Consider the following 11435-nt stretch of genomic DNA (forward strand, 5'->3'; position numbering starts at 1 on the left):
GTCCGTCGTCGTGCGTCGTCCGTCGTCCATCGTCCGTCGTGTGTTAACATTTGAACATTTTCAGCTTCTTCTCTGAAACCGCTGAACCAATTTCAGCCAATTTTAGCATATGGCATCTATGTCTAAAGGGGAACAAAAATTGTGAATTTCATGGTCCCTGCCCCCCTGGGGCCTGAGGGGTGGGGCTAAAACCACCAAAATTAAAGCAATCTTTAAAAATCTTCTTCTTTACTCCTGGACATCAAGCAGTCAAACTGTTGGCATGATTGTAATAAGCATTGAGTCCTCTACCAGAATTGTGAAATTCATGGCCCCAGGGTCAGGGGTTCTGGTGCTAGGGTGGGGCTATATAGATCATATAGTGAAAGTGCATTATTTCTTTGAAAATCTTCTTCTCTGCTCTTGGGTATTAGAGAAACTAACTAAGTACAGTGGCGCCTCGTTTATCCGGACGCCTCTGTCCCCAACGAAATCGTCCGGATAAATGAATCGTCCGGATAATTGAATCACATCTCAAAAAGCACTCTCTAAGTATGTATGTATGCACATTCTTGTTTCAAATGTGACAGCAAAGAAAAAAAACTTTTAAATTATATTTTGGTTAATTGTTTTAAAAGCAGTAATCGATTAATGAAAAAATATATTAAAATGTAATTTACACAATAAAAAAAATGGATGGGCAATTTTATGCCGAGACCTCTTTTTTTTTTTTTAATTCGCCTTCTCTTTGGCATGTGACTTCATGGGTTGAGCAAATTTTGATCTATTGTTGTTTTATTTCGCCATATATTATAGTTATTGAAGCTCATATGATATGACAGAACTGTTCAGCATCATCATTGAAAATGTTCAAATATAACCTAGCCCAGTATATTCCCCGTATATTAATTACACAGGGTTACTATAAAATTAACTGAACACTGCAAGCTAACTCAAACAAAGTATTAAAAACATTCGTAAACACAAGCCATCTTCATGGTTATCAATATTATTTTTTTTCTAAAGACGCTAAGTTTGAATTTCGATCATTAAAAAATACCTTGAAAAACGTAATTAACTTCTGTACGTAACGCCAGTTTTAAATGTAATGGACGTTTGCAAACGGTAGTACATTAAATAGAGTTATTTCTTCAATTATGTACCTTTCTATGCTGTATAGTGGGGAAAAAGCGTTTCAAATACATTTACATTTTTTAGAAAATGGAATATCGCAATTTAAACTAACGCAATCGACATGATAAAGAGCATTACGAAATCGCTCGTTATTTATTGTTCATTATATTTACAACTCTCCAAAATTCTCCTGAATTTACCGATGTACATGTATATACGGTTAGCAATATGATTTTGAACGAATTATTATTTAATTAATGCACACTGTCAGCTAGATTCTTTGAGCTTCAACGTGTGATTGAATTGGGATAAACACACGCTAATCATAGACGCTATTGTTTGTAGGTCACAGGTAACCTCCTTCAAACTGACTGCATGGCCAATGTTTTTACAACAATTAACACGAATGCAAGATAAGTGTGAAAATGTCGTTTCTTGAAAAATTACCGTCCGGATAAACGAGTCATTTTTCAATGAACTATTATGTTTTGTAGTAGAAATTGACCGTCCGGATACGGAACGAGAATTTCCGGATTAATGAGACAAAATAACGTGGAAAAAATCTGTTCCCAAAAAGTATCGTCCGGATGGTGAAGCGTCCGGATAAATGGCGTCCGGATAAACGCGGCGCCACTGTACATAGTTATAATGAGCATGGCTGCCTCCTCAAAAATTGTGAATTTCATAGCCCCGGGGTCAGGGGTTCTGTTGTTGGGGGGGGGGGGGCTCTATTGATTATATAGTGAAAATGCCTTATATCTTTGAAAATCTTCTCCTCTGCTGCTGGGTATGAAATAATCTAACTAAGTACATAGTTTTAATGAGCATGGCTGCCTCTTCCAAAATTGTGAATTTCATGGCCCCTGGGTCAGGGGTTGTGGTGTTAGGGTGGGGCTCTATGGATTATATAGTGAAAATGCATTATATCTTTGAAAATCTTCTTCTCTGCCCCTGGGTATTAAATAAATTAACTAAGTACATATTTATGATGTGCATAGCTGTCTCTTCCAAAATTGTGAATTTCATGACCCCTGGGTCAGGGGTTCTGGCGTTAGGGCGGGGCTCTATTGATTATATAGTGAAAATACATTTAATCTTTGAAAATCTTCTTCTCTGCTCCTGGGTATGAAATAAACTAAGTAAGTACAAAGTTATAATGAGCATGACTGCCTCTTCCAAAATTGTGAATTTCATGGCCCCTGGGTCAGGGGTTCTGGTGTTGGGGGGGGGGGGGGGCTCTATTGATTATATAGTGAAAATGCCTTATATCTTTCAAAATCTTCTTCTCTGCTCATTGGTATGAAATAAACTAACTAAGTACATATTTATGATGAGCATAGCTGCCTCTTTCAAAATTGTGAATTTCATGGCCCCTGGGTCAGGGGTTCTGGTGTTAGGGTGGGACTCTATTGATTATATAGTGAAAATGCATTATATCTTTGAAAATCATCTTCTCTGCTCATGGGTATTATATAAATTAACTAAGTACATATTTTATGATGAGCATAGCTGCCTCTTTCAAAGTTGTGAATTTCATGGCCCCTGGGTCAGGGGTTCTGAAGAATGGGGGGGGGCTCTATTGATTATATAGTGAAAATTCATAATTTCTTTCAAAATATTTTTTTCTACTCCTGGTTATAAAGCAAAGAAACAAGTGCATAGTTATGATGAGCAAGGATGCTTTTACAAAATTTTTTAAACTTGTTGTCCCAGGGGTTCTGTTGTTTCAATGAGGGAGGGGGGGGGTGCTCTATTTGATTTTATACTGAAAATGTGTGAATTCTTTGAAAATCTTCAACTAATTGCATAGTTATGATGATGAGGGTACCCCCTCCAAATTTGTAATTTTCATGACCCAAGGTCATAGGGTAGGGCTGTGTTAAATAGTGAAAATGCATTATTTCTTCGAAAATCTCCTCTGCTCCTGGGCATATTGGAAGCAAACAGAGTAAAAGTTTTAATAAGCAAGGGTATTTTTACCAGAATTTTGAACATCTGGACCATTTAGTCAAGTGTTCTGGCCCTGGCCAGGGCTCTATTGATTTGTATTCTGTTGAGTGAAGTTATTCCCCTTTCCATTCACTTTTGATAATTAATCACTGTAGATAATGTATTTGAAAGGTTAATAGATTAAGAGAATTATGCAAGAACATTTATTATATAATACAAAAAGTACTTTCATAGTTTTTATAATCAGGTAGACTTTGAAATAATAGATGAATAAAAATGAAACAAAAATAACTTATATTCTTAAATGTTCTTCAAAAGCCAAGTGAGGCCAATGTGAGAGGTAATAATATATACATTTTGTTAAAAGTCTGCATGGTAATAGTGATAAATGGGGGACAGATAGGAAGATACTAGACCAATTATTTTGTTGATCAGAATCGTACTATTTTTCTTGCTATTGGGCAACAAAGCTTCATTTATCAGTTGATGGATCCTCTAAATTGTTGTACTCAGGTGACCGTTAAGGCCCTTGGGCCTCTTGTTTACTTTATTCTACATAAGAAGAAGAAAAAAACACTTGCTGTGGCCTTTAACTCGACATTTCGATATATCGACGACGTATTATCAAATAGCAACTGTTACTTTCATTCATATGTCGACTCCATATATCCCAGTGAGCTTGAAATGAAAGATACCACAGATTCTGACACATCTGTTTTATATTTAGATATTTTACTAGAAAAAGACGTTAATGGTAACCTGACAACAAAGCTTTATGATAAACGTGATGTCTCCAACTTTTCAATCGTCAACTTCCCTTACTTATATAGCAATATACCCTTATCACCTGCATATGGGGTTTATGTCACTCAGTTGATTCGATACGCAAGAGCATACTCTATTATGAACAATTTCTTAAACAAAGCAAGCTATTGCCAGACAAGTGGACGAAACAAGGATATCAACAGTCTCGTTTGAAGTCATCTTTTCGCAAGTTTTTCGGTCGATACAATGACCTTGGCAGTACATACAACCTATCATTGAGTCAAATGCTGACTGACGTTTTTCATACTAATTGTTAGGCCATTATTTATATACTGAACTGTCTAAGGATTTTCCCGGTTTTTGTTTCCCGATCATGACAAGGAGCACACGGCAGGTGTGACCTGTCGGCAGGGGATGCTCACTCCTACATGGCACCTGATCCCACCTCTAAATTTTTAGGTCTGTGTTTGCTCTGCTCCAAATTTGTACCGTTTCATTGGACTTTCGAGATTGAATACGTAATGGATATATGCCGAATACTGTTCTATATGTAAAATTATCAGACTGTTTGAGGCCCGTTAGGGCCGAAAACAGTCTGATAATTTTACGTATAGAATTGTATGAGGCATATATCTTACTTAAAACATTGCTTTTTAAATGTCCAAAAGTTACCTGGAGGAGTCCGATAATTACACAATGGGAGTTCAGGCATCAATAGTTTTAAGCTCACCTGAGCTGAAAGCTCAAGTGAGTTTTTCTGATCACATTTTGTCTGTAGTCCGTCTGTCTGTCTGTCTGTCTGTCTGTCCGTCTGTCCGTCCGTCTGTAAACTTTTCACATTTTCGACTTCTTCTCCAGAACCACTGGGCCAATTTCAACCAAACTTGCCACAAAGCATCCTTTGGTAAAGGGGGTTCAGGTTTGTTCAAATGAAGGGCCACGCCTTCTTCCAAGGGGAGATAATTAAGAATTGGTGAAAATTTGGTGTCATCTTTTAAAAATCTTCTTCTCAAGAACCATTGAGCCAGAAAAGTTAATACTTAGGTGAAACCTTCATTACATAGTGTAGATTCAAGTTTGTTCAAATCATGACCCCCGGGGGTAGGGTGGGGCCACAATGAAGGATCAAAGTTTTACATAGGAATATATAGGGAAAATCTTTAAAAATCTTCTTCTCAAGAACAACAAAGCCACAATTAGTCATATTGTTATGGAATCATCCTCAGGTAGTGTAGATTCAAATTTGTTCAAATCATGACCCCCGGGGGTAGGGTGGGGCTACAATGGGGGATCAAATTTTTACATAGGAATATATAGGAAAATTCTTTAAAAATCTTCTTCTCAAGAACAACAAAGCCACAATGAGTCATATTTATGTGGAATCATCCTCAGGTAGTGTAGATTCAAATTTGTTCAAATCATGACCCCCGGGGGTAGGGTGGGGCCACAATGGGGGATCAAAGTTTTACATAGGAATATATAGGGAAAATCTTTAAAAATCTTCTTCTCAAGAACAACAAAGCCACAGTTAGTCATATTGATATGGAATCTTCCTCAGGTAGTATAGATTCAAGTTTGTTCAGATCATGACCCCAAGGGGTAGGTTGGGGCCACAATGGGGGATCAAATTTTTACATAGGAATATATAGGAAAATTCTTTAAAAATCTTCTCCTCAAGAACAAAAAAGCCACAGTGAGTCATATTTACGTGAAATCATTCTCAGATAGTGTAGATTCAAGTTTGTTCAAATCATGACCCCCCGGGGGTAGGGTGGGGCCACAATGAAGGATCAAAGTTTTACATAGGAATATATAGGGAAAATCTTCAAAAATCTTCTTCTCAAGAACAAAAAAGCCACAATTAGTCATATTGATATGGAATCATCCTCAGGTAGTGTATATTCAAGTTTGTTCAAATCATGACCCCCGGGGGTAGGGTGGGGCTATAATGGGGGATCAAAGTTTTACATAGGAATATATAGGGAAAATCTTTAAAAATCTTCTTCTCAAGAACAACAAAGCCACAATTAGTCATATTGATATGGAATCATCCTCAGGTAGTGTAGATTCAAGTTTGTTCAAATCATGACCCCTGGGGGTAGGATGGGGCCACAAAGGGGGATCAATGTTTTACATAGGAATATATAGGGAAAATCTTTAAAAATCTTCTTCTCAAGAACAACAAAGCCACAATTAGTCATATTGATATAGAATCATCTTCAAGTAGTGTAAATTCAAATTTGTTCAAATCATGACCCCTGGGGGTAGGGTGGGGCTACAATGGGGGATCAAATTTATACATAGAAATATATAGGAAAATTCTTTAAAAATCTTCTCAAGAACAACTAAGCCACAATTAGTCATATTGATATGGAATCATCCCCAAATATTGTAGATTCAAGCTTGTTCAAGGCATCCTCCAGTAGTAGGGTGGGGCCATAATGGGGGATCAAAGTTTTACAAAAGAACATATACAGAAAATATCCTTAAAAAACTTCTTCAATCTCAAGAACAACAAAGCCATGATCAGTCATATTGATATGGGAGCATCCTCAGGTAGTGTACATTCAACTTTGTTCAAATCATGACCCCCCCCCCCCCCCGGGTAGGGTGTTAGACATATTTAAAATTCTGTTTTAAAGAACAACAAAATCATGATTAGTTATATGAAGATAGAAGCATCCTCAGAAGGTTTATATTCAATTTCATTCAAAACATGGCACCTTGGGGTAGGGTATGCCTAGAACAGGCGATCAAAGCGTTATATATGAATATATAGGAGAAATATAGGAGAAGAAATCTGCTGACAAAGAACAGCAGGGCCATATTGACTCAGGTGAGCGTTGTGGCCCATGGGCCTCTTGTTTACTTGAATCCATCCAATAAGTAGACAAAAGAAAAGAGAAAGTTTTTTTTTCTTTAGACAGTAAAATCAGTGAGTGAACTCGTTTGTTTCATTCATTCAATGGCAGTCGTTTGGCTTAGCAGGAACTATGGACAGTGGTCAGGTGATGAAGGATTTTTTTATGATTCGGAATATTTTTTTTTATTAAGTGCGTTTGACATTGATACAGATACAGTGTTGGATGATATCTTCAAAATGCATTTAAAGTAAAAATGCGGATTTTTATCTAAAATTTTGATTGGATGATATAATGAAAATCTTGGGCTTTAAAAGTGTGGTCATTGGTGAACAAACCTCGTTGAATGAAGAGATTCGCAGACTGGTTCTTTATCAGAAATGGATTTAAATTGGCTTGTTCACAGTGTTGTATCGAAAACGCTTTGCAAAAACCGAATGGAAAGTGTTACTTTTGAGGAAGGTTAAAATTCCAGTTTCTTCTTGGATTTGCTATTTTTAACAACTTAATTTCCTCGCGTTCGCTTTCCCTGAATTTTTTCTCCCTTACTTTTTTTTTTTTTTTTTTTTTTTTCTGGACAAATTAAACCTTGATTTCACTCTAGTTTGATTTTTAACCGGACCGCTACAGGTAAATTTTTAGACTGCAAGAACAAAGGCATGACGTCACAGCAATGTTTTAATGTTCGTTATCTTCAAATTTCATTGTTCATTATTTTTCTTTAACATTTTCTAAAGTAACGTATATTGTAATTAGCATTAATATCTGCTAATTTATCTAAAATGAAAATTTAAGATAAGGTTTTATAGAGAAAGAACATGCATTTCCAATCAACATTATTTTATAACCCAACATCTTGTCCCACCGATCTTAATTCCTAAAAAAAATACCTGTCTCATAACAATTCGCACCTGCTACACTCTGGTTATATGTACACCTTGGTGCCTGAAGACCTTTTTTTTTTCTTTTCTTTTTTATGGAAACTGAAGTGGTCCGTAGCATTGAATTGAAAATGCCTGTTTAAAAAATTAATGACCTTATGCTATATTACTTACAAATGAGGCAAAAAGTCACAAACCTTCCCGAATATCAATATCTTTTATCCTATAAAAACATTAGTTTTATGGATACTGATAGTTTTGTATTATAATTCTTATCATTCTTTTGGAAGCCTCTCCCCATGGAAGGCCCCTTTATTCCTGTCTTATCACTATTGCGCATGCGTGCAAGGTCTTTTTGTTGCATTTTGAAGTAAGAATTGCTTCAGAAGGCAGGAATTGCCTGTATAGTGAATTAGAAATAAATTTCTAGCGTTTAATTGTTTTTCTAAGCAAAACATGCCCTCTGGTGACATTCTTTTTTAAAGATATAAAATTTTGAAATAGGTTTTAATTTTTTACCTGTTTGATGACCATTGTGATTGTTGAATTTTGAAGTCGTGTTGTCTTCAAACTAAACATAATTCAAATAATTTTTAGAAAACGCTTTTTGTGGCAAGGAATGGACGAAATTGAATTCAAGTCATAGTACTGTGTCTTTTTTAAAGATGTTTCACCTTATATTGTCGCTAAAAAGATGTTCATTAACTTGTAAGCGTTTTAATACTGTTAATAATTTAATCGTTATTTTCTAAAGTTTTGTTGTATCCAAAGACCTTTTGCTACTAATACTACTAACATCTGACATAACGTAAGTAAATTTTAGAGAAGACAGCCAAATCTTGAAAAAAAGTTAAAAATTGAAGAAAAATTTTACAGTATGTGGGGTTATCAATATTTAATTGTAAACCAAACCGAAAACATGAAATAAGCGGTGCTCAAGCACTGTGATACAGTGTTACTTTGGACTGTATAACATCTGTACCATCTTACACAAAATTCAGAGTGTTTCAAGATTCGGGACCAGATTATATTAGTATTGCTAAATTTAGCATTTCATTTGATTATGACACTTTGCTATATGGACGGCTGAAAATCTTAAATTTCAAAAATGACTAATTTTCCCGCATATATTGAAGAAAGATTTATCATTTTCAAAAATAACTTTAAAAATCACGGTTATATGGAGGGAATACTTGTAGAAACAATTTAGTTATACCTTTAAGATATATGAATTAATGTTATTTCGAAGCAAGAAGACTGGATTATTTATGGCAATGAACGCTTATTCCCTTACCTAAAAGATGTAACGAAGTTATTGGCTTCTTGTCACATGTGTCATTTTTTTATGTAGAAAATTAAAGATATGTAATTTATTTTTATTACGTTTTTATTTTTAAACTCATATGAAACATTAATTGTGATATTTGGATATTTCGCGCATCTGGTGCATCAAAAATGGGTACCGTATAGGTTTCGGAATGCTACTAGCAATGATTTTATTTGTACTAATCGTCACACTTGGTGCTAATGTAACCAGAGACTACTGTAAAGGTATAGAAAATTGTCCTCTCGGTAGAGACCAAAGCTGTGTCATGCAATGCGATAAAATGTACGGCTGTGTTGACCGGATTTCCTGTAGAATTAGGTTTCAATATGATAATATCATGTCCTCTGAAGGCAACTACTCCGAAGACATCTAACATTTCAACTGTAAATGAAAATTAGATATTCCTACAGAGAATTCAAACAATTTATTCATAAGATTCCTGTATTCTTTCTGCATATTACCCTATCGAATTGAATTCATCTCTTCTTTATTTTATTCTTCATATCTAGTCATAAAATTATAAGTGACACTATGTTAACAGCGCAGTCGTCATTTAAACGTTAACAGCAAAGATATTACAAGAGTTGCTTGTCCTCATGCTAACAGTAGAATTGATGGTATACGTTAAACTCGTGGGGAAATATCCCAATGAAGAATAGAATTAGTACAGCATCCTTTTCTATTTTAATGTAAAATTTAATACTTGGCATAATCTGGATAAATATGCTGAGGACATATTCCTATTTATAACAGTCCGATGGACTGGTTTGCTCTATAGATATGAGTTTCAGTGTTGGTGTAACCAATTTTGAGGGGAGAAGATTTTAAGAAAAAAATATTTATATCTTTATTAAAATTTGTATAAATTAAAAGAATCTCATAATTTATTAAATATGTAATACATCTATATGCCCATCACGTTCAGCAGTAAAATATATGTGTTTTCTGACTTACTATTCAAGTTTGCTTTCACATACTTCCAAATGTTCAAAATGACAGCTCTTCATTTTTCAAAATATTATATGATTTAAAACAAAACAAAAAAAAAAAAAAACGAAAATCATATATCTCATTCACGATCTAAGTTTCAATAAAATGAAATACTTCTAAATTTTTTTTGCACTTAAAGAGATGATAAAGACAAGTACAGTATCAGTGGAAAAATGACGTTTTTATACCAAAAAAGGCCACTGGTTCCCAGAATTCCTTTTACATTTTCTGCAGTAGTCTAATCATCTTTTGGAAGATGATTGGTGGTGTCCTGTTGATGTGCAATAAAATATCGGAATTTTCATTTTCACCTGGGGTCAAATGGGGTTAAATTTTTTTAAACCAAAAGAATTTGGTTCCCAGAACTTCTCTTATATTTTACTCAGTAGCCTAATCAACTTTTGGAAGATGATTGATGGCATGCGCGGATCTAGAGAAGGGGGGGGGGGGTCCGCCCCCGCCCCCCCCCACCTCTGGAATTTGCAGAGTTATTAAAAGTATATACTGAAGTAAATAAAAAATTACTTTGGACCCCCCCCCCATCCCCCTAGAAAACGTGGACCCCACCATCACCACCACGAAATAGTTTTCTTCACGTTTGGAAATGGATATTACGTTTTTTTCCTTGTCAAGAAATTTCTGGGTAGGAAATTTGTTTTGTCTGGGATGAACAAACCCCCTCCCCCCCCCCCCCCCCCCCGGAAAAATTTCTGGATCCCTGCCTGCATGGTATCCAATTATTTTAAAAAATTTCATTTTCACCTAGGGTCAAAATTATAGGAGGAGTAGAGTTTTTACACTTATGAAGTTTTCACATGAGTTTAATTTTTTTCTTGCCCAGTGGTTCTTGAGAAGATTTTTTCCCATTTATTCCAATGTAAAAATATGATTCCCTATTGTGGCCCAATCCTACCAATTGAGTTTAAGATTTGGACAAACTTAAAAAGCAGTCCCAGAAACCACTCCCAGGGACTGCTGGGTTCGCTTTCTAGAGCAATTCCACAGCGGTCCCTGAGCAGTCCTGGGAACAGCTTTCTGTGACTGCCTTGGTGTCAGCTTTGGTCTGGTTGGTACTGTAACTTTAAACCCAAGATATGTTTATTAAATGTTTCTGTACAAATCGCATAATGATTTGTAAACCTCAGTTTTCAAATATATCCTGTTACTTTTGTTACAAACATCGTAAAAAGCAAGAATTCAGGGATATCTGCTTAAACGAAGGCACGGGAGAGAAAAATAAAACATATTTACACGAACAAAGAATTTGCTCTTGATTTCATTTTAAAAAAATCTAAACTGTAATATAACTAATTTTTGTGGGGCGTTAAATTTAGTTGTTATCATGGTATGAAAAGACACACGAATTCATATCCACCATAAAATGCGAATTTAAAAAAAAAAATCATCACTTCTTCACCCCGAAATCAAATGCCCAGGAACCGGGGGGGGGGGGGGTCAGAACACAAAGAAATGATATCACTTACATATGTTCTTTTAGAGTATTTGTGAAACAAATAAGGCATTTAGCATAAAAATATAAAAATATTA

This window comes from Saccostrea echinata, unplaced genomic scaffold, assembly GCF_033153115.1.
Source record: "Saccostrea echinata isolate AGI-Se365-2 ecotype Australia unplaced genomic scaffold, CSIRO_AGI_Sech_v1 ptg000047l, whole genome shotgun sequence".
NCBI lineage: Eukaryota > Metazoa > Mollusca > Bivalvia > Ostreida > Ostreidae > Saccostrea > Saccostrea echinata.